Source organism: Hyla sarda, chromosome 3 (genome assembly GCF_029499605.1).
Source record: "Hyla sarda isolate aHylSar1 chromosome 3, aHylSar1.hap1, whole genome shotgun sequence".
In the NCBI taxonomy this organism is placed as follows: domain Eukaryota; kingdom Metazoa; phylum Chordata; class Amphibia; order Anura; family Hylidae; genus Hyla; species Hyla sarda.
The window spans coordinates 255,694,314-255,717,578 of NC_079191.1; the positions used below are offsets into that span (position 1 = coordinate 255,694,314).

Sequence of the window (23,265 nt, forward strand, 5' to 3'; positions counted from 1 at the left end):
TGATCTTTCCTTAACTGCAGGTACTACAGCTCCCAACATGGAGCAGAGTGTGTTCTATGATGGGAGTAGTAGTACCTGCAGTTAAGGAAAGATCACAGCAAGTGTCACTCCTGACACCCGCTGTGATCGTCCTTTCCATTGCAGAGATGCGGAGCAGCTTTCTCCTGCGCTCCGCATCTCTGCTCTGTACTCCGGCCAGTGATGTGAATAGAACATCACTCATTCATATTTCCTGACATATTTCCTGTCACCATCCGGCCAATCCCCACTCTGGGCAGAAAATATGAATGAGTGATGTGAATTTCTATTCACATCACTGGCCGGAGTACAGAGCAGAGATGCGAGCACTGTACAGAGCCGTTCTGCATCTCTGCTATATTATGGATGATCGCATCGGGTGTCAGGATTGACACCTGGGGCGATATGTCTATTAGTACAGGTACTACTACTCCCATCATGGAACAGCCTGTTCCATTCTGGGAGTAGTAGTACTACCTTAAAAAAAAAAAAAACTTTAGAAGAAAAGTGAAAGTTTTTTCAGTTTAAAAAACGATGGAAAAAAAGACAAGGGAATCCTAGCCGCAGGGGCGGCCATACCATATGTGCAGCTGGTTCAGCTGCACAGGGGCCCTAGCGTGTGAGGGGACCCGCTGCCCTTTGAAAGGGCAGAGGGCCCCCTCACACAACACACACTGCTGACTGCTCACAGTCAGGGCCAGGTCTGCCATCAGGGGGGGTACAACCCCTACTCCTGTAAGGGGCCTAGAACTTCAGGGGGGCCCGCCGGCCCTGTGCTTTTTCTTTTCGTTCTTGTCAGTGAGTGACTGTGTCTGTCACTCACTGACCGCTGGGGGGCCGCCACTGTGCAATGCTCATTGACTGACTACATACAGTCAGCCAATCAGTCAGACTACAGTAGCGTGCCCCGCACATACCTCCATGGCGAGCATCTGCAGGGCCTCCTTCCCCGTCTTTTGCCAGCCCCCCTCGACGGAAACAAAAAAAACAAAAACTTTACTGACGGCACTGCTCCTGCCTGGCTTCCTCCCGCCCCGGCACCGCTCCGAGCTGTACACAGTACACAGAGTAGGCCGTGACTTCTGCCTTGACGACATCACTCATGGATGCCTGGCCTGTGGAGAAGATTGGACATGGTGTGTATCTCTTCTTTTGTTATTTTTTTGTCCGGGGGCGGGGGGGGGGGAGTGGGGGCGGATACACCAGTGTTTACAAATAAGTGTGCCTCCAGCTGTTGCAAAACTATAACTTCCAGCATGCCTTCCAGGATAGGGGATAAGTGTTTGATCGCGGGGGGTCCGACCGCTGGACCCCCCCCCCCCCCGATCTCCCTAACGGGGCGCCGCCATGAGCGCTCATGGTGACGTAGCGTCGACCTAGAGGTCGACGGTGACACCCCGTCTCCTCCCTGTCCCCATACAGTTCTATGGGGGAGACCGGGAGGCACAAACGCTGCCTCCCCGCCTCTCCCATAGAGATGTATGGAGGAGGCGTGCCGGCCGCAACGTAATGCTGCGGCTGGCACGCCCCCTGCACGGGAGAGCCGCGGCCCCGTACAGGAGATCGCCGGGGGCTCGGACCCCCCGCGATCAAACACTTATCCACTATCTTGAGGATAGGGGATAAGTGTTTGTAAGGCTGCAGATGTCCTTTAAAGGGGTACTCCTCTGTAAACATCTTATCCTCTATCCAAAGGATAGAGGATAAGATTTTAGATCTCAGGGGTTCCCTACGATCCCCTACGAACCCCTACAATCTCCGCTGCAGCACCCCTGTCATTCGGTGCATAGAGAGAACTCTGCTCCGTGCCCAATGACTGGCAATGCTGGCTGCCATGCCCCCTCCATTCACATCTATGGGAAGAGGTGTGATGGCTGTGTACTAGCCGTCCTGCCCCCTCCCATAGACATGAATAAAGGGGGGCATGATGTCGTAGAAGCTGCAAACCCGGAGATCGCGGAGGTCCCCAGCGGGACCACTGGGACCCCCAGTTTGCAGCAGAGTACCCCTTTTGCAACAGCTGGAGGCACACTGATCTGTAAACACTGGTGTATCCGCACCCACTCCCCCCCCCCCCCCCCCCCCGGACAAAAAATAACAAAAGAAGAGATACACACCATGTCCAACGGGTCATGTCCTATCTTCTCCACAGGCCTGGCATCCATGAGTGATGTCGTCAAGGTCACGGCCTACTCTGTGTACTGTGTACAGCTCGGAGCGGTGCCGGGGCAGGAGGAAGCCAGGCAGGAGCAGTGCCGTCAGTAAAGTTTTTCTTTTTTTTGTTTCCGACGAGGGGGGCTGGCATAAGACGGGGAAAGAGGCCCTGCAGATGCTCGCCATGGAGGTATGTGCGGGGCACGCTACTGTAGTCTGACTGATTGGCTGACTGTATGTAGTCAGTCAATGAGCAGTGCACAGTGGCAGCCCCCCAGCGGTCAGTGAGTGACAGACACAGTCACTCACTGACAAGCTAGAGACTGTCCGGGAATGCTGGGAGTTGTAGTTTTGGACCACCTGGAGAGACACTGTTTTGAAAACACTGCCTTAGTCAGTATTTTCCAACCTGGGCACTTCCAGCTGTTGCAAAACTACAACTTTCAGCATTCCCCTGACAGTCTTTAGCTGTCCAGGCATGCTGGGAATTATAGTTCTGCAACAGCTGGAGGCACTCAGGTTTGGTAGGTGGGCCCTTAGTCCATTGTTTTCCAACCTGGGTGCCTCCAGCTGTTACAAAACTACAACTCCCAGCAGAATCCTGGACAGTCTTTAGCTGTCCAGGCATGCTTGGAGTTATAGTTTTGCAACAGCTGGAGGCACTCAGGTTTGGTAGGTAGGTCCTTAGTCCAGTGTTTCCCAACCTGGGTGCCTCCAGCTGTTGAAAAACTATAACTCCCAGTTTACTCACTACTTACTTACTACTGCAAACTTACTACTTGCCTACCTACTTAGAGAATGTTCTACCTACCTAATTTACTACTTGTAAAACGTACTACCTGCTTACCTAGCAAACATATTACCTGGGGGGGGGGGGGGGGGGGGCAGGCATATTCTTTGCACAGGGGCCCTCTGTTTCCTGTGTCCGCCCCTGCTAATAATAGTCTTGATTATCCTAAACATGCTTTTTGTGGAGTCAACAACATTTGGATAGGCGTGGCCAGGAGTTCGTTATGCCCCTATCTGCCACGCCTATCTCCTTTACATTAGTACTGGGACTACTGTGTGACTGGTACACAGGTCCTCTGTGCATGTGCCCTCTATCTATTCTCTATGAGTGTGACATGTTGAGTCAACGCTCGCTCCCAGTACCTCCCGGCATCTGCCTCAAGCATTAGGCTAAAATTCCACTGAGGTTTTTGAGGTTTTTCCCTGCAATTTTTTTGGCTTAAAAATGTCTGAAAAATCACCATTAGGCTAGGATTCCACTTGTTTTTTTTTCTGGCAGTTTTTGGAAAACTGCCACTGCAGTTTTTGAGCCAAAGTCAGAAGTGGATCCATGAGGGAGGAGAAGTATAAGTGCTTCCTTTATATGTCCTATTCCTATTGAATACATTTCTGACTTTGGCTCAAAATCTGCAGTGGCAGTTTTCCAAAAACTGCCAGAAAAAAAAACAAGTGGAATCCTAGCCTAAAACTGCCACAGTTTTTCCCTGCTTTTGGCTTTTCTGGCGTTTTTTCTTGCGATTTAACTTTTGTGTGGAATTTGCCTTTTTTGGCCCCTTTGGCGTTTTTTGTACAAAAATAGTTGGGTACCAAAGAAATAAAAAAGGATGCAGTAGGGATGAAAAAAATGTATTTAACTAATTGTATATGTTTTCTAACTAAATTTTAATAAATAATAAATAGTGTGGGGGTGTTTAACTTTTTTTGTCTATTTTTTATTTTTTAAATTTTTTTTAAATTTTTTTTTACACATTGTTCCATGATGGGAGTAGTAGTACCTGTACTAATAGACATATCGCCCCAGGAGTCACTACTGACACCCGATGCGATCACCCATAATATAGCAGAGATGCGGAGCGGCTGTATACAGCGGTCCCCATTTCTACTCTGTACTCCGGCCAGTGATGTGAATAGAACATCGCTGATTCGTATTTCCCACCCAGAGTGGGGATTGGCCGGTTGGTTGCAGCCAATCACAGCTCTCAGAGGGAAATGTGAATCAGCGATGTTCTATTCACATCACTGGCCGGAGTACAGAGCAGAGATGGGGAGCGCTGTATACAGCCGCTTCATCTCTGCAATAGATAGGACGATCGCAGCGGGTGTCAGGAGTGACATCCGCTGTGATGTGTCCTTAGATGCAAGTACTACTACTCCCAACATGGAGCATACTCTGCTCCATGCTGGGAGCTGTAGTAGCTGCATTAATAGATCGCAGAGTGTAACTTCTGACACCTGTTGCGATCGATCTATTAATGCAGGTACAACAGAGTGTGCTCCATGTTGGGAGTAGTAGTACTAGTAGTTAAGAACACATCACAGCATGTGATCCTCCGGTATAATGTATAGATGCGGCCGCTCTCCTATGGTCCCCTGCCCTGCCGTATATATACACCTAGTCATATTTTCCACAGAGAGCTGTGATTGGCTGGAACCATCTGGCCAATCACAGCTCTCTGCAGGAAATATGAATAGGTGTATATATACGGCAGTGCAGAGGACCATAGAAGAGCGGCTGGCTGCATCTATAAATTATACAGAAGGATCGCAACAGGCGATCTGTCTATTAGTACAGGTACTACTACTCCCATCATGGAACAGTGTGCTCCATGCTGGGAGTAGTAGTACTACCTAAAAAAATGTAAAAAAAAAATGTGAAAAACAAACATACACACTACATTTTTATTATTGCCGGCTACATTTTTAGTGCTTTACCTGCCCACATAAATTGATCCCTGCTTAAAAATTAATAAAATTTTCTAAATAAAAAAGATACATTTTGTTAGATACAATTTTTTTCATCACTACTGTATCTTTTTAATTATTAATTTTTATAGGTACCCTTCAAATTTTAATAAAAAAAAGGTATCTCCATCACTTTTTTGGATCGCTTAAGTCCAAAAAAAAATAAAAACCACCTGCAAAAACGCAAAAGTTAAAACCAACATGGCATTTTTCTTGGCGTTTTTGCTCTCCCATAGACTTCTATGGAAGGAAAACGCTACGATTTCCAGGCAAAAAAACGCCAAATTAGGTTTTCTCGGGTGTTTTGAAAATCCAGCCTCTGAGCCCGAAATTGCTGAAAAACGGCAAAAGGATTTAAAAAACGCCAAACTGAAAAATGGCAAGTGAATCTGGCATTTTGCAGTTTACTATTGACTTGCAGCTAACATCTGGACGTGGCGTTTTTTCGATGAAGAGACGCCGTGCGGGAAAATTGGCGTTTTTTACTGCGTTTTTACAAAAAAAAAAAAAAAACTCAGTGGAATCCCATCCTAACGCTGGGACGCTGTGCCAGAAGGTATCGGAAGCAAGTGCTTATAGAGGGGGCAAGCGCTGGCATAGAGAACTCGCCTTCCGACAGAACATGGATAGCAAGATTAGGAATATTTATATCCTATTGGGAAAATCTGCATATAATAGTTAAATCATAGTTTTATGTTCAGTATGTATTGATTGTACAGTAACTAGAGGAAAAACTGTGCATTCACATCCAAGCTGTAATAATTTGATTATAAAGTGCAAAGTAGAATTCTTCTTTTTCCGCTGTTTAGTTCTACCTGTTATTTTACAACTTTGCCAGCAATAAAATATGGACTCTCCATGAAAACATCTTTATTCACATAATGGCTATTGATTTTGGCACTCTGACCAAAAGGGCCTATTTCATTAGGTGCCTGTTAGATAGCTAAGGAAGATGTTATTAAATCTTCTATAGAACTGGCCATTTCAAGTTAAGGTGAGGTCATTTTATCATGTCAGATTTTGTAATAGATGTGTTACCTTCAATGTACTGATAACAGCTTTCATTCAATAAAACAAATTGTATCTTCTGATCTGGGAGATATCCTTAGTATTCCGTTACAAAATAAGGCTAAAATCCCACTGCCATTGGTTCTATATATTGTTTTCATTTGTACAAGTTCATTCGGTGACCATGTCTATACGTGTCCCAAAAATACAGCCTGGATATTTTATAAAACTTTTATTTATTAATTTTTTACTTATTTTTATTTTAAAGGAACTATCCAAGATTAGAAAAAATAGCTGCTTTCTTCCAGAAACAGCAACACCCTGTGTGTGATATTGCTTCTTAGTTCTAGTGAAGTGAATGGGACCAACTTGTAACATCATACACAAGCTGAGGACAGGGGTGGTGCTGTTTCTGGTAGAAAGCAGTCAGGTTTTTCTAAACCTGGATAAACACTTTGCAAGTCCTTCAATGGAGCTCATGAATTTTTATGCAGTTTAGGAAAGTTTCACTGATTCATAATAAGGCATTGTGTTAGGGTGAGGCAAGGTCATTTTTTTTGTGAAAAAATAGTCAATAGGGAACTGCAAAATGCCTTATCCACTTGGCGTTTTTCAGTTTGGCATTTTTTTTTTATCAAGCAATAGGAAGACTTGTACCCACACTACTCACATTCACGTTGGATCTTGGAGAGACCGAATCCAGCAAACCCGTGCTCAGCGGAAAAATCACTGTGTTTGAAAATTCTCAGGTAAAGAAGAAAACCGTGGCACCAGGTATAAATTGCAAGTAAAAGGCTTCTTTATTGCATCATTGCAAGACACAGAGGTGTCAAACCAGAATGCTGACGAGCGCTAGTTTCACGTCAAATGACGCTTTGTCAAGGCATGCCTTGACAAAGCGTCATTTGACGTGAAACTAGCCCTGGCTTAGTAATGGATTCCGTCTATTTCTGTCATTTGACGTCAAACTAAGCCTTGGCTTAGTAATTGATTCCACCTATTAGACAGCTATCACTACTAAGCTTGAAAATTCTATTAAAAAAACAAAAACGACACATTGGAAAAAATATTTTGTTTTACAAAACAGTCCCCCACAGCCCTTGTTAACCATTTTATTAAAATGGAAAAAAAATCCACTTCATCTGCAGTAATCCTCCGAATTTGCCGTAATCTTCTGCATACACGGATCTGAAACGAGAAGAAAAAAGAAACACAAAAAATTATATAGGACATTTTTGGCGCTCTCCACTGGGGAGAGCACCTATATTGCAATGTCTTCCCAAACAGAGAGCCTCCAAATGTTCCTATGCGTGACTATACCACATAATTCAGCTTTCCTATCTTAACAAGCTCTAATAAAGTAAAAGCTAAGCTGTGATTGGTTGTTGTGGGCAAAATCACTTCAGTTTTTCTCTCACACATATTGATAAATCAGAGCCAATGTGTGTGTGTGTGTTAAGAGTTGTGAGGAAGTCGCTTGCAACGGAACGCGTGGGATTCAGTGACCCCGTCCTCTGTTACAACATCTGTGTCGTTGGTCTGTGTGGAGTTCTTCCCACGTGTGGTATTGTATATGGGCTATAGGGTAGCATTTTAGATGCCAATATTTCTGCATTATTGTATCCTATCTAGGACTATTTATTATATGTTATTCTATTGTGGTGCCATTTGTGCCCTTACATTGTATTATCTTGAGTAGCCACATTGAGCCGACACCATTTATTTATATCAGATTTTCAGGAGGATGGGGTGATTCATTCGGGGCAGGGGGTCAGGGCCCTGCTCTGAAGCTGTGTTGTGGCTCTTTAGGAGCCTTTTTGAATGGTTTTAAAAAATTTTGTAACTTGATCTGCTGTTCTGTACTAATAAAGACTTTGTTGTTAATTAAGTGGAGTGCACTCTGGTTTCAGTAGCAGCTGTTTTTTTTGATAGTAAGATGTATTGCACTGAGTTGCACCCACGTTCATACACTATATTATGGTGAGCCCCCCCCCCCCCCCCCATACTGTTTTTTCTTCTGGCATGATGGCCACAGACACACTCCTCCGCTGCCCGTACTGCGATTCGCATTCAGCCCTCCCCTCCTCAACTCCCTCGTTGTCCCCGCGTCCTTCCTGCTTGACAACGCATTCGTCCCTGCCTCCTAGGGCACGCGCATGCCAGCTCTCTGAAATTTAAACAGACAGAAAGCAATTAAATGGTTCTTGCTGCCCCATGACCCTATAAGTACAAGCACTGCCTTTTGACCCTTGCCAGATCTTTGTGCCTTATCAGCCTAAGAGAAAGCATTCAATTTGTGTCTTGCCTTACCGTGTATCTGACCCTTTTGTACATATCTTGACCTTGCTCCTGTGCCGCCTGCCCTCTGACCTATTGCTTTGTGACCTGACCTTGCTACTGTGCCGTAAGACTTGACCTCCTGCCTGCCCAGACCACGTATTGCCTCATCCTTCCATTACCACGTTACACTTCGGCCGCCTGTGTGGACGAGTCGTATCCGGGGTAGAAACCTTAGACTCCACTCCCTGGTACGCCCATGTCCTCATCCACACAGGTACAGCGCATCCACTTCACCTCAGCCATTACAGTGTGTAAGTGGAACATATGGCTTGTGGCTTGGGCCCCTGATCTTTTAAGACACTAGCAACACTCCTGACATGTGCAGCCTCCTATATTAACTGTATGTGACCAGCTTTATCATTATCACATCATAACACTATTCTGGAGAAGAGTCAATGATCCAGGGATTCATTCTGCCAGATTTGGGGTAAAGAAGGAAATTGGTTTCTACCTCATAGGGTTTTTTTTTTTCCCCCTTCCTGCATCAAAACTATAGGTTAATAGGCTGACCTGGATGGACATATGTCTTATTTCAGCCTTGCCAATTTTGTAACTATCTACTATTCACTGACAAAAAAAAATACTTCTTCTTGGGATCCAATGTCATGTTTGAGTAAAAAGGCCTCATGGGGAGTTTATCAATCCTGCTGTTGCTGTGGAGAGACACACTGTTCTGGGGAGCCATTGTATGTGACAGTCGTAGTGATACAAGGGACAATAACAGCTAAGCGATATGTTCAGGACATTGTGCAGTATGTGTTGTCTCTAAAGGTGGGGCTTCCAAATAAAAACATTTTTTAGCAGGATAATGTTCACCCACACACAGGAAATGTTTCCTAGATGTGTCTCGGCAACACTTCATTGGCCTGTCCGGTCACTGGATTTATTACCAATCACCAATCGAGCTTACAGTATTTACAAGCCCAACAACATCTGTGTGCAAATGTGCAACAGGGATGCCATTTGGATCCTGTATGCCCCATGCCCAACCATTGTAGAGAATAAAACAGAAAAAAGCAACAGGCACAACACTGATGATCGCATATGCGAGTAGTATATATTCAAAACACTCCTTGTGGTTGCCTGGCATCCATGCCCAATCATCAAAAGATTGCGGTCCGCAGATACAGTACAAGTGAAGAGGGACTCCAAGCTGTCCTCTCCATAGGAAAATTGGAAACCTTCCTGGCACCTCAGAGGATGGGGTTGTTGATTCCCTAGACAAAGGGTTTTGGCAAAGGATGCAAAATTCCAAGTGTATTCTTTCAAAGCACACTACTTTATTTGTAATAGCAATATATTCAACGCGTTTCGCGAGGGGGCCCTCGCTTCGTCTTCATAGATTTGAAAAAATTCAGACATGTCACCGTGACGTGACAAGGGTGGACGGATATGATGCCCCGGCATGGGATAAAAGGGTAACTTCCATTTCCGCACAAAAAAAAATTATATAAAAGAGAATTACATAAAAAATAAAACATTAGACATAAAATCATATCAAAAGCAATGGGTGCATATATTTTATAATAGACCGTATTGGATCATAAATGCAAAGAAAATGTAAAAGGTTATATATGCATAAAGCCGGGAATTGGCGCATGAATCGTTATGTAGGATAGGATCGCGCATATTTATATACACATATTTTCATATATTTACGGGTGCAGATACAGTGTGTCCTGCTTTTATTTATAAATACTTATATAGGGATTCCAAAGTGATGAATGAAGCGTAACTCATGGTGATGGATGTCAGTGAACCATTAGTAAAATATTAACTGTCATTAATCCCAGGGTCCGGAGTGGATTGTCTCCATCGATATCTTTACAGTTATCTGATGGTGATGCCAGCTTGAGGTGCAGGCTGGCATGGCTTGTCAAACATCTGTGGTCCCAGTTCGAGGCTGGATGGGAGACTTAGTCTGAGTGACGTAACTTGTTTTTTTATCCAGTGATTGGTGGAGAGTTGCTGAAATCTGATATACAGGAATGTGTGTTCGGCATGTGATCGGCCTAGCTTTTGGGCTTCATCTTGATTGGCACAGAGAGATTCCCGTACTGCTTTGGAATCTACATAGTCTTGGCCCGTAGTGGTGTACATTTACGGAGGTGCACTGGAAAATGCAAAATACAGTAAGTAAGATGCAAAATACAGTACATCGGGCATGTAAGGGTTATGCTTTGGTGGCATAAATGAACTGCATATTGGCATTTAATGAAAAGAATAGGAGATGCAAAATATAGTAAGATGCAAGATACAGTAAGTAAAATGCAAAATACAGTAAGTAGGGCATGCAGGGGTTATGCTTTGATCGCATAATTGAACTGCCATATTGGCATTTAGTGAAGAGAATCGGAGATCCCTTTCCAGATGAAATGGAGGGATTATGGGTTTAAGTGTTTAGGATTCTTATATGGCATTCTTCCAGTGTCACTTGGTATAGGTTAGTTGAATTTGGATGAAGGACAAAAGTTTTAGCGGACAGTTCAGTCGCTTCATTCAGACCGCCAAGGGTTAAAGTTCCCAGCTGAAAGATCCAATACATTTCTCGTTTGGTTAATTCTTTAAACCTATTGCTTGCATCCTCACTGATCTGATCTATCGGATAGATACAGATAGGGTCTTTTATTCCGGCATGCTTTTCATGGCAATGACGGGATACACTGTGCAAGAGGTAACCCTTCTTTATGTTGCACAGTGGTTATTGAGTCTTACGTGCAATTCTTGTGTTCTGTGGCTAACATATTGTTGTCCACACTTCCATTCTATTACATAGATGACATATTTCGACAGCATATCAGCATATCCCTTCATTGCCATGAAAAGTATGCTGGAATAAAAAACCCTCTCTGTGTCTATCCAATATATCAGCTCAGTGAGGATGCAAGCAATAGGTTTGAAGAATTAACCAAATGAGAAATGTATTGGATCTTTAAGCTGGGAACTTTAACCCCTGGTGGTCTGAATGAAGCAACTGAACTCATCCGCTAAAACTTTTGTTGTTCATCCAAATTCAAGTAACCTATACCAAATTACACTGGAAGAATGCCATATAGGAATCCGACACACCACAACCCATAATCCCTCCATTTCATCTGGAAAGGGATCTCCAATTCTTTTCACCCAATGCCAATATGCAGTTTAATAATGCGATCAAAGCATAACCCCTGCATGCCCTACTTACTGTATTTTGCATTTTACTTACTGTTTCCTGTATCTTACTATATTTTGCATCTTCGATTCTTTTTATCAAATGCCAATATGCAGTTCATTTTTGCCATCAAAATATAACCCTTACATACCCCACTTACTATATTTAGCATCTTCCCGTGCACCTCCGAAAAAATGTACACCGCTACAGGCCAAGACTGTGTAGATTCCAAAGCAGTATGGGAATCTCTCTGCGCCAATCAAAATGAAGCCCAAAAGCTAGGCCAATCACACATTCCAGCCAATCAGCTTTCAGCAACTGTCCACCAATCACTGGATAAAAAATGAGTTACGTCACTCAGACTAAGTCTCCATTCCAGCCTCAAACCAGGACCACAGATGTTTGACATGGCCATGCCTGCCCGCACCTCAAGCTGGCATCACCATCAGATAACCGGAAGGACATCGATGGAGACAATCCACTCCGGACCCTGGGATTAATGACAGATATACTAATGGTTCACTGACATCCATCACCAGAGTTACTTTCATTCATCACTTTAGAATCCCTATATACAGTCGTGGCCATAAATGTTGGCACCCCTGAAATTTTTCTAGAAAATGAAGTATTTCTCACAGAAAAGGATTGCAGTAACACGTGTTTTACTATACACATGTTTATTCCCTTTGTGTGTATTGGAACTAAACCAAAAAAAGGGAGGAAAAAAGCAATTTGGACATAATGTCACAACAAACTCCAAAAATGGGCTGGACAAAATTATTGGCACCCTATCAAAATTGTGGAAAAATAAGATTGTTTCAAGCATGTGATGCTCCTTTAAACTCACCTGGAGCAAGTAACAGGTGTGGGCAATATAAAAATTACACCGGAAAGCAGATAGAAAGGAGAGAAGTTCACTTAGTGTTTGCATTAAGTTTCTGTGCGTGCCACACTAAGCATGGACAATAGAAAGAGGAGAAGAGAACTGTCTAAGGTCTTGAGAACCAAAATTGTTGAAAAATATCAACAATCTCAAGGTTACAAGTCCATCTCCAGAGATCTAGATTTTCCTTTGTCCACAGTGCGCAACATTATCAAGAAGTTTGCAACCCATGGCACTGTAGCTAATCTCCCTGGGTGTGGACAGAGGAGAAAAATTGATGAAAGGTGTCAACGCAGGATAGTCCTGATGGTGGATAAGCAGCCCCAAACAAGTTCCAAAGATATTCAAGCTGTCCTGCAGGCTCAGGAAGCATCAATACTACATTTTGCCAAAAGGAACTTGATTAAGCCTAAATCCTTCTAGGAAAACATCTTGTGGACAGATGAGACCAAGATAGAGCTTTTTGGTAAAGCACATATTTCTACTGTTTACCGAAAACTGAATGAGGCCTACAAAGAAAAGAACACAGTACCTACAGTGAAATATGGTGGAGGTTCAATGATATTTTTGGGTTGTTTTGCTGCTTCTGGCACTGGGTGTCTTGAATGTGTGCAAGGCATCATGATATCTGAGGATTACCAACGGATTTTGGGTCGCAATGTACAGCCCAGTGTCAGAAAGTTGAGTTTGCCTCAGAGATCTTGGATCTTCCCGCAGGACAATGACCCCAAACATACATCAAAAAGCACCCAGAAATGGATGGCAACAAAACGTTGGAGAGTTCTGAAGTGGCCAGCAATGAGTCCAGATCTAAATCCCATTGAGCACCTGTGGAGAGATCTTAAAATTGCTGTTGGGAAAAGGCACTCTTCTGATAAGAGAGACCTGGAGCAGTTTGCAAAGGAAGAGAGGTCCAACATTCCGGCTGAGAGGTGTAAGAAGCTTATTGATGGTTATAGGAAGCGACTGATTTCAGTAAGGTTTTCCAAAGGGTGTGCAACCAAATATTACATTAAGGGTGGTAATAATATTGTCCAGCCCATTTTTGGAGTTTGGTGTGACATTATGTCCAATTTGCTTTTTTTTCCTCCCTTTTTTGGTTTAGTTCCCAAACACACAAAGGGAATATACATGTGTATAGCAAAACATGTGTTACTGCAATCCTTTTCTGTGAGAAATACTTAGTTTTGTATAAACATTTCAGGGGTGCCAACATTTACGGCCATGACTGTAAGTATATAAAAATAAAAGCAGGACACACTTTATCTGCACCCGTAAATATATGAAAATATGTGTATATACATATGCGCGATCCTATCCTACATAACGATTCATGCGTCAATTCCCGGATTTATAATATACAGCCTTTTACATTTTCTTTGCATTTATGATCCAATACAGTCTTTTATAAAAGATTTGCACCCATTGCTTTTGATGCGAGTTTATGTCTAATGTTTTATTTTATGTCATTCTCTTTTATATACATATTTTTTGCACAGAAATGGAAGTTACTCTTTTATCCCATGCTGGGCATCATATCCGTCCACCCTTGTTACGTCACGGTGATGTGTCTGTTCCCACACTTTTTTTTAAATCTATGAAGTGTATATAAACAGCTAACTATTATTATACTGCATAAGACCTGTTGAAGCAAGGGCCCCCTCGCAAAACGCCTTGTCTATATTACTATTATGAATAAAGTTGTTTGTTTTGAAAGAATACACTTGTAATTTTGCATCCTTTGCCAATACCCTTAGCCTAGGGAATCAACAACCTCATCCTCCGAGGTGCCAGGAAGGCTTCCAATTTTCCTATGGAGAGGACAGCTTGGAGTCCTTCCACACATGTACTGTACCATGCTCAACCATATCTTATCTTGTACCCAGGCTAGAGGTGGCCCAACAGGCCAATAAACCTAACCTTTTGTTGTATTATTGTAGTCATTTACATATATCCTCCTTACATTTTCACATACAAAGTTAAATTCAAGTCCAACTTGTTGTTGTATTATTATTATTATTTTTTCAATAAGTGTATTTCAGAAATGCAATAATCAGTTTAGGCCCCTTTCACACTACCGTTATGTTCCTGCATTCTGACACCCATTATTTAGCAATAATGGGTCATGAAAAAATGGATGAAATAACTGAATACAACGGATGATAACTGATGACCAATTTTGATGGACATTCTGTCAAAATAACGGACATGTGGAATTTGTTATCACCCGGCATGCACTATTATAGTCCTTTATTTTATTTCCATGTGACTTCCTGGTTGTGATGCTGTACTGAGCATGCTCAGTAGCAATAACGGATCATAACCGAACATAAAGAGAACGGACAATAACGGATGTCATTAGTAAACATTCGTCACCCATAGACTTCAATGTTAAAATTTTAACGTCCGTTATTCCACCGTTATTTTTGACGGGACAAATATTAGTGCATGTACCATTATTTGCCCCTTCAAAAATAACAGATGTTAGTCAGAATGGGACATAACTGATGCTAAAGGATGGTCAAAAAATCCTATTGACATGAATGGGATTTTTTGACATCCGTTTGATGGACTTTATGACGGGAGTTTTTGCAGGAGCATAACGAAAGTGGGAAAGGGGACTAAATTATTGAAAAAAGCAATGCATTTCTGTTCTTAAATTTAATCAAAAGAGGTCAAGAATAAGCTGAATGCAAGAACACACACAACCTTTGAATTCTGTTCAGGTACACATATAAATACATCTCACACTTTATGTAAGAAACTTTACATTTCATTGGATAATATATATAGGTTTAGTTTGTAATTCATATTGGCGATATATCTTTGGGACATGCCAGTAAGCTCACTTATATTTATGATTTACTTGGTAGTCTCTAAAACTTGGCTACATTGCAGTTTGGCTGTCCTCACACTAGAAGTCTACAACATTGAGAAGCCCTTGCAATTCATAATATCTATCCCATCCTTTATAGAACTAAGAGGGTGTTAAACTTAATGTTGTGCTTTGATATGTTACTGCAGCTTTCTGGATTTGCAATTTATGCAGATGCGCCACAGTTCAGTACTATGACTGCAGACCAATTTAGAAATCACAATACTTCAGCATTTAAGAACCTCAGTTGACTTGCACAAGGGAATCATACTTTAGCAGTCAATAATTTCGCTTTTTCTTTTGCAGTGGCCTTGGAGGGATAATTTTGTTTTAGAAGTTGTATTCAATTTTGCTGGAAGATATTTTAAATGGAGTTGAACAAATAGCATAATTTCCACTTAACTTTATCCCCCTAGACTATTTCTTTACAGAATTATGATTGGAAGAAAATATATGCTCCCGAATTTCTGACCATTTCTCTTATATTTATGTATAGTTTAGGGCTGACTTGTCAAATCTCAAGAAATTTTGGCGCAGGAAAAATTGCACTAGTTTGTTGCGTTTATCAATGGAGTTTAGTAAATTTACCAGTAAACTTGCTAGTCATGTTAGACATTTCTCTATTTCTTATTCAGGCTAAATTACATTTACACTAATATTTTAGCTTAAAAAATTTTCCCATATTTAACCCCTTAATGACGCAGCTCATTTTCACCTTTAGGACGCCTTTTTTGCAAATCTAACTACTGTCACTTTATATATTAATAACTCGGGGATGCTTTTACCTTTCATTCTGAATCTGAGAGTTTTTTGTGACATATTCTACTTTAACATAGCGGTAAACTTTTGTCATTACTTGTATCCTTTCTTGGTGAAAAATCCCAAAACTTCATGAAAATGTTGAAAATTTAGCATTTTTCTAAATTTGAAACTCACTGCTTGTAAGGAAAATGGATATTCCAAATAAATTATATATTAATACACAAAAAATATGTTTACTTTATGTTGACATCATAAAGTTTTTATTTTTTGAAGACATTAGAGTGCTTCAAAGTATAGAAGCAATTTTCAAAATGTTAACGAAAATTTCAGTCTTAATTTTTCAAGGACCAGTTAAGTTTGAAGTGGATTTGAGGTGCATTTCTGTAAGAAATACCCCATAAATGACCCAATTATAGAAACTGCACCCCTCAAAGTATTCAAAATGGCATTCAGAAAGTTTGTTGTTTCACAAGAATAGCAGCAAAGTGGAGGAGGAAAATCAAAACCTGCATTTTTTACACTAACATGTTCTTGTAGCCCCATTTTTTATTTATTTCATTTTTAAAAGTGGTATAAGGAGAAAAAGTCCCCCAAAATTTGTAGCCCAATTTCTCTCGGGTATGGAAATATGTTGACATAAAGTGCTCTGCAGGCTAACAACATGGATCCGGAGGGAAAGAGCAACTGTGGGATTTTAGGAGAAAATGGACCCCAACATTTTAAGCCCAATTTCTCACGATTAAGAAACTTCCACCCTCCATATGTTGGACCAACTATTCGACCAGAGAAAAGCCATCACCGATTTCTTGGTGATCCAAGTGGATAGGGAGACTCCCCCGTGTAACTTCAATGTCAACAAGTGGCAGCTCATACGTGACACTTGCCGATTGCTCAGGCCCTTTGAGGAAGCCACAATATTAATCAGGCTTACACCAGGATTATGGGATGAACAATGTCCTTCCACTGCTTCATTTCCTACAACACGCGTTGGAAATGATGGCTGGTCAGGGCACTGGAGACGTTGCGCCTACATCTCATGGCCACATGAGCCCTGTGGGGGCTGAACTGGAGGGGGAGGAGGGGTAGGGGCACAGTGGAGCACAGTTTAGGTTTCATAAAATGAGCGGTTTTTCTAGAGGGGGAGCAGCCAGAGGAGCTAGAGGGTTACAAGGAAGGCCAGACAGACGACCCAGACACAACGTGGCAGTATGCAGTGGAGATGGAGGCAGGGATTCCCTCCGAGTCACTTGCACAAATGGCATGATGTATGCTCGATAGTTTGTGTAGTGACGCCGAATTGTCATCATTTGGCAGCGGGACGACTTCTGGCTCTCCACCTTTTTGGATATCTGCTACCGACACACAAAATGGGGCCTTTTTTACACCCACTGAGAGGAAGACATCCTACGTAGTCAGTTGGCCAATGCCTATCTGTGCCATCGTCCCTCCTCTCACAGGTCTTACTTGGGGGGGGCCCTCTGCGCTCACCTTCCACTGCGATGGCTGCTGGGGAGGGGTGGGGTGGCAGGAGCAGTACCAGCTCCATCAGCAGCAGCCTGAGTCTACATTCGCTGATGAGTAGCTTTCTTCACCAGCATAGTGAAACAACTCATCAGCAGAAGGTAGACCTGGAGCAGGACAAGTACCATCAGGTGGTGACATACCTTGACATGCCCATGCCAAAAACACTTTGAAGATCCGCTTGACTTCTGGGCAGCTAAACTTGATTTGTGGCCACAACTAGCAGAGTTTGCCCTGGAAAAGCTGTCCAGCCTGGCCAGTAGTGTGCCATCAGAGCGAGTGTTTAGTGCGGCGGGGGCACTATTTAAAATATTAAAAGTGCTGGTCCACAGTTACAGACATTCCTCCGCATCAGACCACAATTAAATATTGAGGATATGCGTTAGCTAAAACGTAACTTTTCTTAGAATAAAATATATGGGCCCCAATTTTTTTTTATATCTAAATAAAAAGAAAGGTGTGCAAAAAATCACTATGTGCCACCTATACCACCAAGTATCAATGTGATGCAAAGACCTCTAAAAGGTGGAAGGGAACAACGTAATGTCCATTGTAACCAGTGGGGGTAAAAACTTCCCCTGTAAGGCCCTACTCTCACATTATTAATTCCCTTCTTGGCAAGTGATACTCGCCCCCATGGTTTTAGGTAAAAATAGGGAGAGGTTCCTGTGTGGGGCCTCCCTTTTTAGGGGGAGTAACACTTGCCAAAAAGGGAAGTAAGAGGGCGAGAGTAGGGCCTTACAGGGGAATTTTTTACCCCCACCTACTACAATGGACAATACGTTGTTCCCTTCCTCCTTTTTGAGGAAAGTGTTACTCATCTTAAAAAGGGCAGCCCCATACAGGAACCAATCCCTATTTCCATCTAAAAACCCTGGGAAATGGCAGTGTTTATAGGTGGAAAAAGGGAGAAGTTCCTGTGTGGGGCTACCCTTTTTAGGGCGAGTAACACTTGCCAAGAAGGGAATTAATAATGCGAGAGTAGGGCCTTACAGGGGAAGTTTTTACCCCCTCCGATTACAATGAACCATACGTTGTTCCCTTCCACCTTTTAGAGATCTTTGCATCACAGCAATACTTGGTGATGTACAGGGGTCAAGTCCTGGGGTAAAAAGTGTGTGGGAACTCAAGATTTCCACTTAAAGGGGTACTCCGCCCCTAGACATTTTATCCTTTGGATAGGGGATAAGATGTCTGATTGCAGGGGGCCCACATGATGTCACGAGCCTCTGCCCCCTTTGCCAGTCATTCGGCACGGAGCGAAGTTCACTCCATGCACCAGATGTCTGGGGTGCCACAGCCGAGATCGCGAGGTTCCCCAGCGGCGGGACCTCCGCGATCAGGCATCTTATCCCCTATCCTTTGGAAAGGGGATAAGATGTCTAGGGGCGGAGTACCTCTATCAAGGCTGATCCTGCAGGACTTCTGCTAATGGGAACTGCATTCCTGCTGTGGAAAAAGTGCAGGAACTCCGTTCCCATGAGTTCCTTCAGGACTTGAGCCCTGGTGGTGTAGTTGGCACATGGGTTTTTTTTTTGCACACCTTTCCATTTGTTCGATTTGCAAAAAAAAAATGTGGGTACATATATTTTATCCTAAGAATATTATTAAAAGTTACATTTTACGTAATGCATATCCACAATACTTACTTGTGCACACCAACACTTTTACAAAAGAGACCGCTTTCTTCTGCCTACCTGCCTCAGCTACTATTCTGATCCTACCACCAGCCTGATGCCACACATCTGATGCCAAGTTCTCCTTTTTCCATCCACCTTCGTCAGCGGGTGCTGGTATTGCCACCCACCGCCCCACTATGTCAGCAAGTCACTTTCAGGACTCCTGATGCTGCAAATGCAGGCTGTCTCATACTGCCACCATATGTTCTCCTCACCCAGGCTGTCTCATTCTGCCACCATATGTTCTAGTCATGCTGCTGCCACCTCCAGGCTGTTTCATTCTGCCACCATATGTTCTCCTCAAGCTGCTGCCACCTCCAGGCTGTCTCATTCTGCCACTATATGGTCTCCTCATGCTTCCGCCCCCTCCAGGCTGTGTCATTCAGCCACTATATGGTCCCCTCATGCTGCAGCCAACTCCAGGCTGTGTCATTCAGCCACTTTATGGTCTCCTCATGCTGCTGCCAACTCCAGGCTGTGCAATTCAGCCACTATATGGTCTCCTCATACTGATGTCACCTCCGAGCTCTGTCATTGTGCCGATCTGCGACAGTGATTCAAATAGTAACGCCTCCAATCTGCATGTCATACTGAATAGCACTATTATTTTACTAACCCAGCACACACTCTATGCGTATAACAGCAAGGCAAAGTGTTCTAGACCCCTATTGAGGCTCTCTGTAGACCAGAAATAGCCATTTTTAATAGAGATTCGCCGGGAATAAACTCGGACCGAAACTAATTTTTTTCGGAAAATTCTGCGAATCGGCTGAATCGATTTTTTCAAAAATTCTCTCATCTCTAATTAAAACCTGAAGTCAGAAACACTATGGCCCAGCTTCATCAAACTGTGTGAGACAAGAAGTGGAGTGATTTTCCCAAAGCAACCAATCCCAGCTCAACTAACGAGCTCTGGTGAACGGAAAGCTGAGCTGTGATTTGTTGTTGTGGCAAAAATCTATCCATTTTTTTTCTCACACAATTTGATAAATCTGGGCCTATAAGATTGTTGGTTACTTAACAGAGTCTTACACTGGTCAGGACTAGAAGCACACTGCAGTTTTAAATAGCCAGCTACACAGGTGCGATCTTAGTATGGTAAGCTGACCAGCCCAGATAGCTAGGGTGTAGCCAGCAACCATTCCAAACTAAAGCTCAAGAAAATTAACCCTTCGGGTAAGACATGGATGATTCATTACATCAGGTTAGATGCTTAAACGTTTATTTGCAACCCACAATTTGCAGGGCAGGATTATTTATGATCCCAGGAGGTCCTATTTGCAAGGCGGGATTATTTATGATCGCAGGAGGTCCGACCACTAAAACAAATCCCCCCCCCCCCAACAATCTCCAGGACAGATCCTCATCTCTGCCTTTGCATGCATTCTCTATAGTAGCACCATACATGGGTATCTTTGGCAATCCCATAAACAGCGCATAGATAGATGGATAGATGATGGTGATATACTTTGTTGTTAGTGTTTTTTTCTTTTGATATGCTAGGAGTCTATTATCATGTATGCAATGTGAAGTTGCAATCTAAATTTTTTTGTAATAGTGACATGTATCAGACATACCTATACTTAGTGTATTTACGGGTGAAGAAAAATGTCACAGGCCCTTTTCTATGTTAAATCTGGACAGATGAGTTCTGTCACTTTCATGTGTCAATATTTGCAAAACTGTTAGCATACTTTGATAAATTATGGGCTTTATTCTAAGAAAAGGTGCACAGTGCGATTGCAGGTGTATATTTAAAAGGCAAATGGATTACGTTAGACATTATTAAAGTAAATTGTGTTTATGCCATTTACATATTGAAGACCACATGGCATGTATACCTCACAAACAAATCCAGTATTATCAGAAGGGATTTCTCTTTTATATGGCTGCTATCTTTCTTCACTTCTATTTTTATTAGCCTAGAGTGAATATATATATTTATATCATCAAATGATAGCCCTTTCCTTATAAATGGGTACTCCACTGCTCAGCTTTTGGAACAAACTGTTCTGAATGCTGGAGCCGGCGCCGGGAGCTCGTGGCATCAGAGCCCCGCCCCATCATGACGTTACACCCCGCCCCCTCAATGCAAGTCTATGGGAGGAGGCATACCCCTTTAAGCCATAGCCCCCCCCCCCACACTGTATGTGTATGCCCAGGGCCATTTGAAGGAATTTGGGGGCCCCAAGCAAAATGGACATGGAGCCCCCCCCCCTTGATGTTCACGCACGTCACGCTCTAGGGCCGGAGTCAGGACGTAGTAACCCCCCACATTAGGTGCAGCAGAGTTCCCCCACATTAGGTATAGCAGAGTTCCCCCCACATTAGGTGCAGCAGAGTTCCCCCACATTAGGTAGGCAGTGTTCCCCCCACATTAGGTAGGCAGTGTTCCCCCCACATTAGGTGCAGCATAGTTCTCCCCACATTAGGTCGGCAGTGTTCCCCCCACATTAGGTGCAGGATAGTTCTCCCCCCATTAGGTTGGCAGTGTTCCCCCCACATTAGGTGCAACAGAGTTCCCCCCACATTAGATGCAGCAGAGTTCCCCCCACATTAGGTTGGCAGTGTTCCCCCCACATTAGGTGCAGCAGAGTTCCCCCCACATTAAGTGTAGCAGAGTTCCCCCCACATTAGGTGCAGCAGAGTTTCCCCACATTAGGTAGGCAGTGTTTCCCCCACATTAGGTGCAGCATAGTTCTCCCCACATTAGGTAGGCAGTGTTCCCCCCACATTAGGTGCAGCATAGTTCTCACCATATTAGGCTGACAGAGTTCCCCCCCCCCCCACATTAGGTGCAGCATAGTTCTCCCCACATTAGGCTGGCAGTGTTCCCCCACATTAGGTGCAGCATAGTTCTCCCCACATTAGGCTGGCAGTGTTCCCCCACATTAGGTAGGCAGTGTTACCCAAAATTAGGCAGGCAGTGTTCCCCTCACATTAGGCTGGCAGGGGCATATACAGTGTATGGCTGAAGGCTGTATGCCTGTGTACGGCCCCACTTCAGTGCTCCAACCACTGCTCCTCCAGTCCGGCTATAGTATTAGTTCCGGGACCGGAGAAGCGGTGGTCGGCACACCGTAGATATATAGAACAAAAAGTCCTGGCACTCACCAAGTTGCAAGCCAATTCGTGTTTATTGTATGCGGGTAAACATGTTTACCCGCATACAATAAACACGAATTGGCTTGCAACTTGGTGAGTGCCGGGACTTTTTGTTCTATATGCCTATTTTTTCCACGTGCACCACCCACCACAGAAGTGCCAACTTTTTTTTCCTATGGCACACCGTAGATGACATGCTGCTGGTCACTTACCAAGCTGGCCAGCGCACGTCTTCCTCCTCCTCGATGCTCCGGTCTTCTGCGCCTCTGTTGCTATGGGCGCACTTACTGGACGCCAGTGACGTCCCGGCGTGCACTATCACCTGGCAGCCCCTGCATTTTTAAACTTAACGCGGGGCCGCAGAGAGTTAACGGGGCTATCCCTGTGTCCCAAAAACATCTTTCGGGACACAGGGATGTCCTGAATAGTGATGGGGGGAATTTCCCCATCGCTACAGGACGTGCAAGCAGCGGCTCTGTTTGGGGCCCCTGGCCAGCTCGGGGCCCCTAGCAATTGCTTGAATTGCCTGTCCTGTAGTGACGGGCCTGTATATGCCCCCAGTATGTAGTTTCCCTTAGTATGTTAGGACCCCTAAAGTGTTGGTGTCCCCTGTAAAAAGTAAAAAACAAAGACCATGCACCAGTACCTCGTGTACAGTATTTCCCACAGCAGAAGCAATAGCGTCCCCTGTAGATTAGCTGCTCACCTTATGTGAGTGATAAGTGTGCCTATCACCCCGAATCCAAGAGAGGGGTACTTAAGTTGGAAGTAGCTATTGTGCCTGGAGGGTTGCAGGAAACAGTGGCAACCGGTGCTGAAAGAAATCTCTATGAAAACAGGGAAAAAAAGCCTCCAGATCTGACCCTGCTGCCTCTGTGGTAAAGCATGGACTCCAGAGATCCAGGAGTACTTCTTAAAATGTTTATTGTAGAAAAAAATATGCACACAATTTACGCATTTCGGGGGTCTCCTCCCCCTTCTTCAGATTGCATAAGCATTGTCTTAGATTGCCTAAGCT

At 43.5% G+C, this 23,265-nt stretch overlaps 1 protein-coding gene and 1 long non-coding RNA gene across 5 annotated transcripts in view; one reads left to right on the forward strand and one right to left on the reverse strand.

Moving 5' to 3' along the window:
* Positions 1 to 23,265, forward strand: part of NKAIN2 (sodium/potassium transporting ATPase interacting 2) — a 948,625-nt gene that overhangs the window by 753,769 nt on the left and 171,591 nt on the right. The gene's annotated exons all lie outside the window — the stretch shown is intronic.
* LOC130362278 (uncharacterized) overlaps positions 6,975 to 23,265 on the reverse strand; it is a 129,478-nt gene continuing 113,187 nt past the window's right edge. The window contains exon 4 of the long non-coding RNA XR_008891340.1: positions 6,975 to 7,119. This is a non-coding gene — a long non-coding RNA (uncharacterized LOC130362278). The remainder of the gene's footprint in view (positions 7,120 to 23,265) is intronic.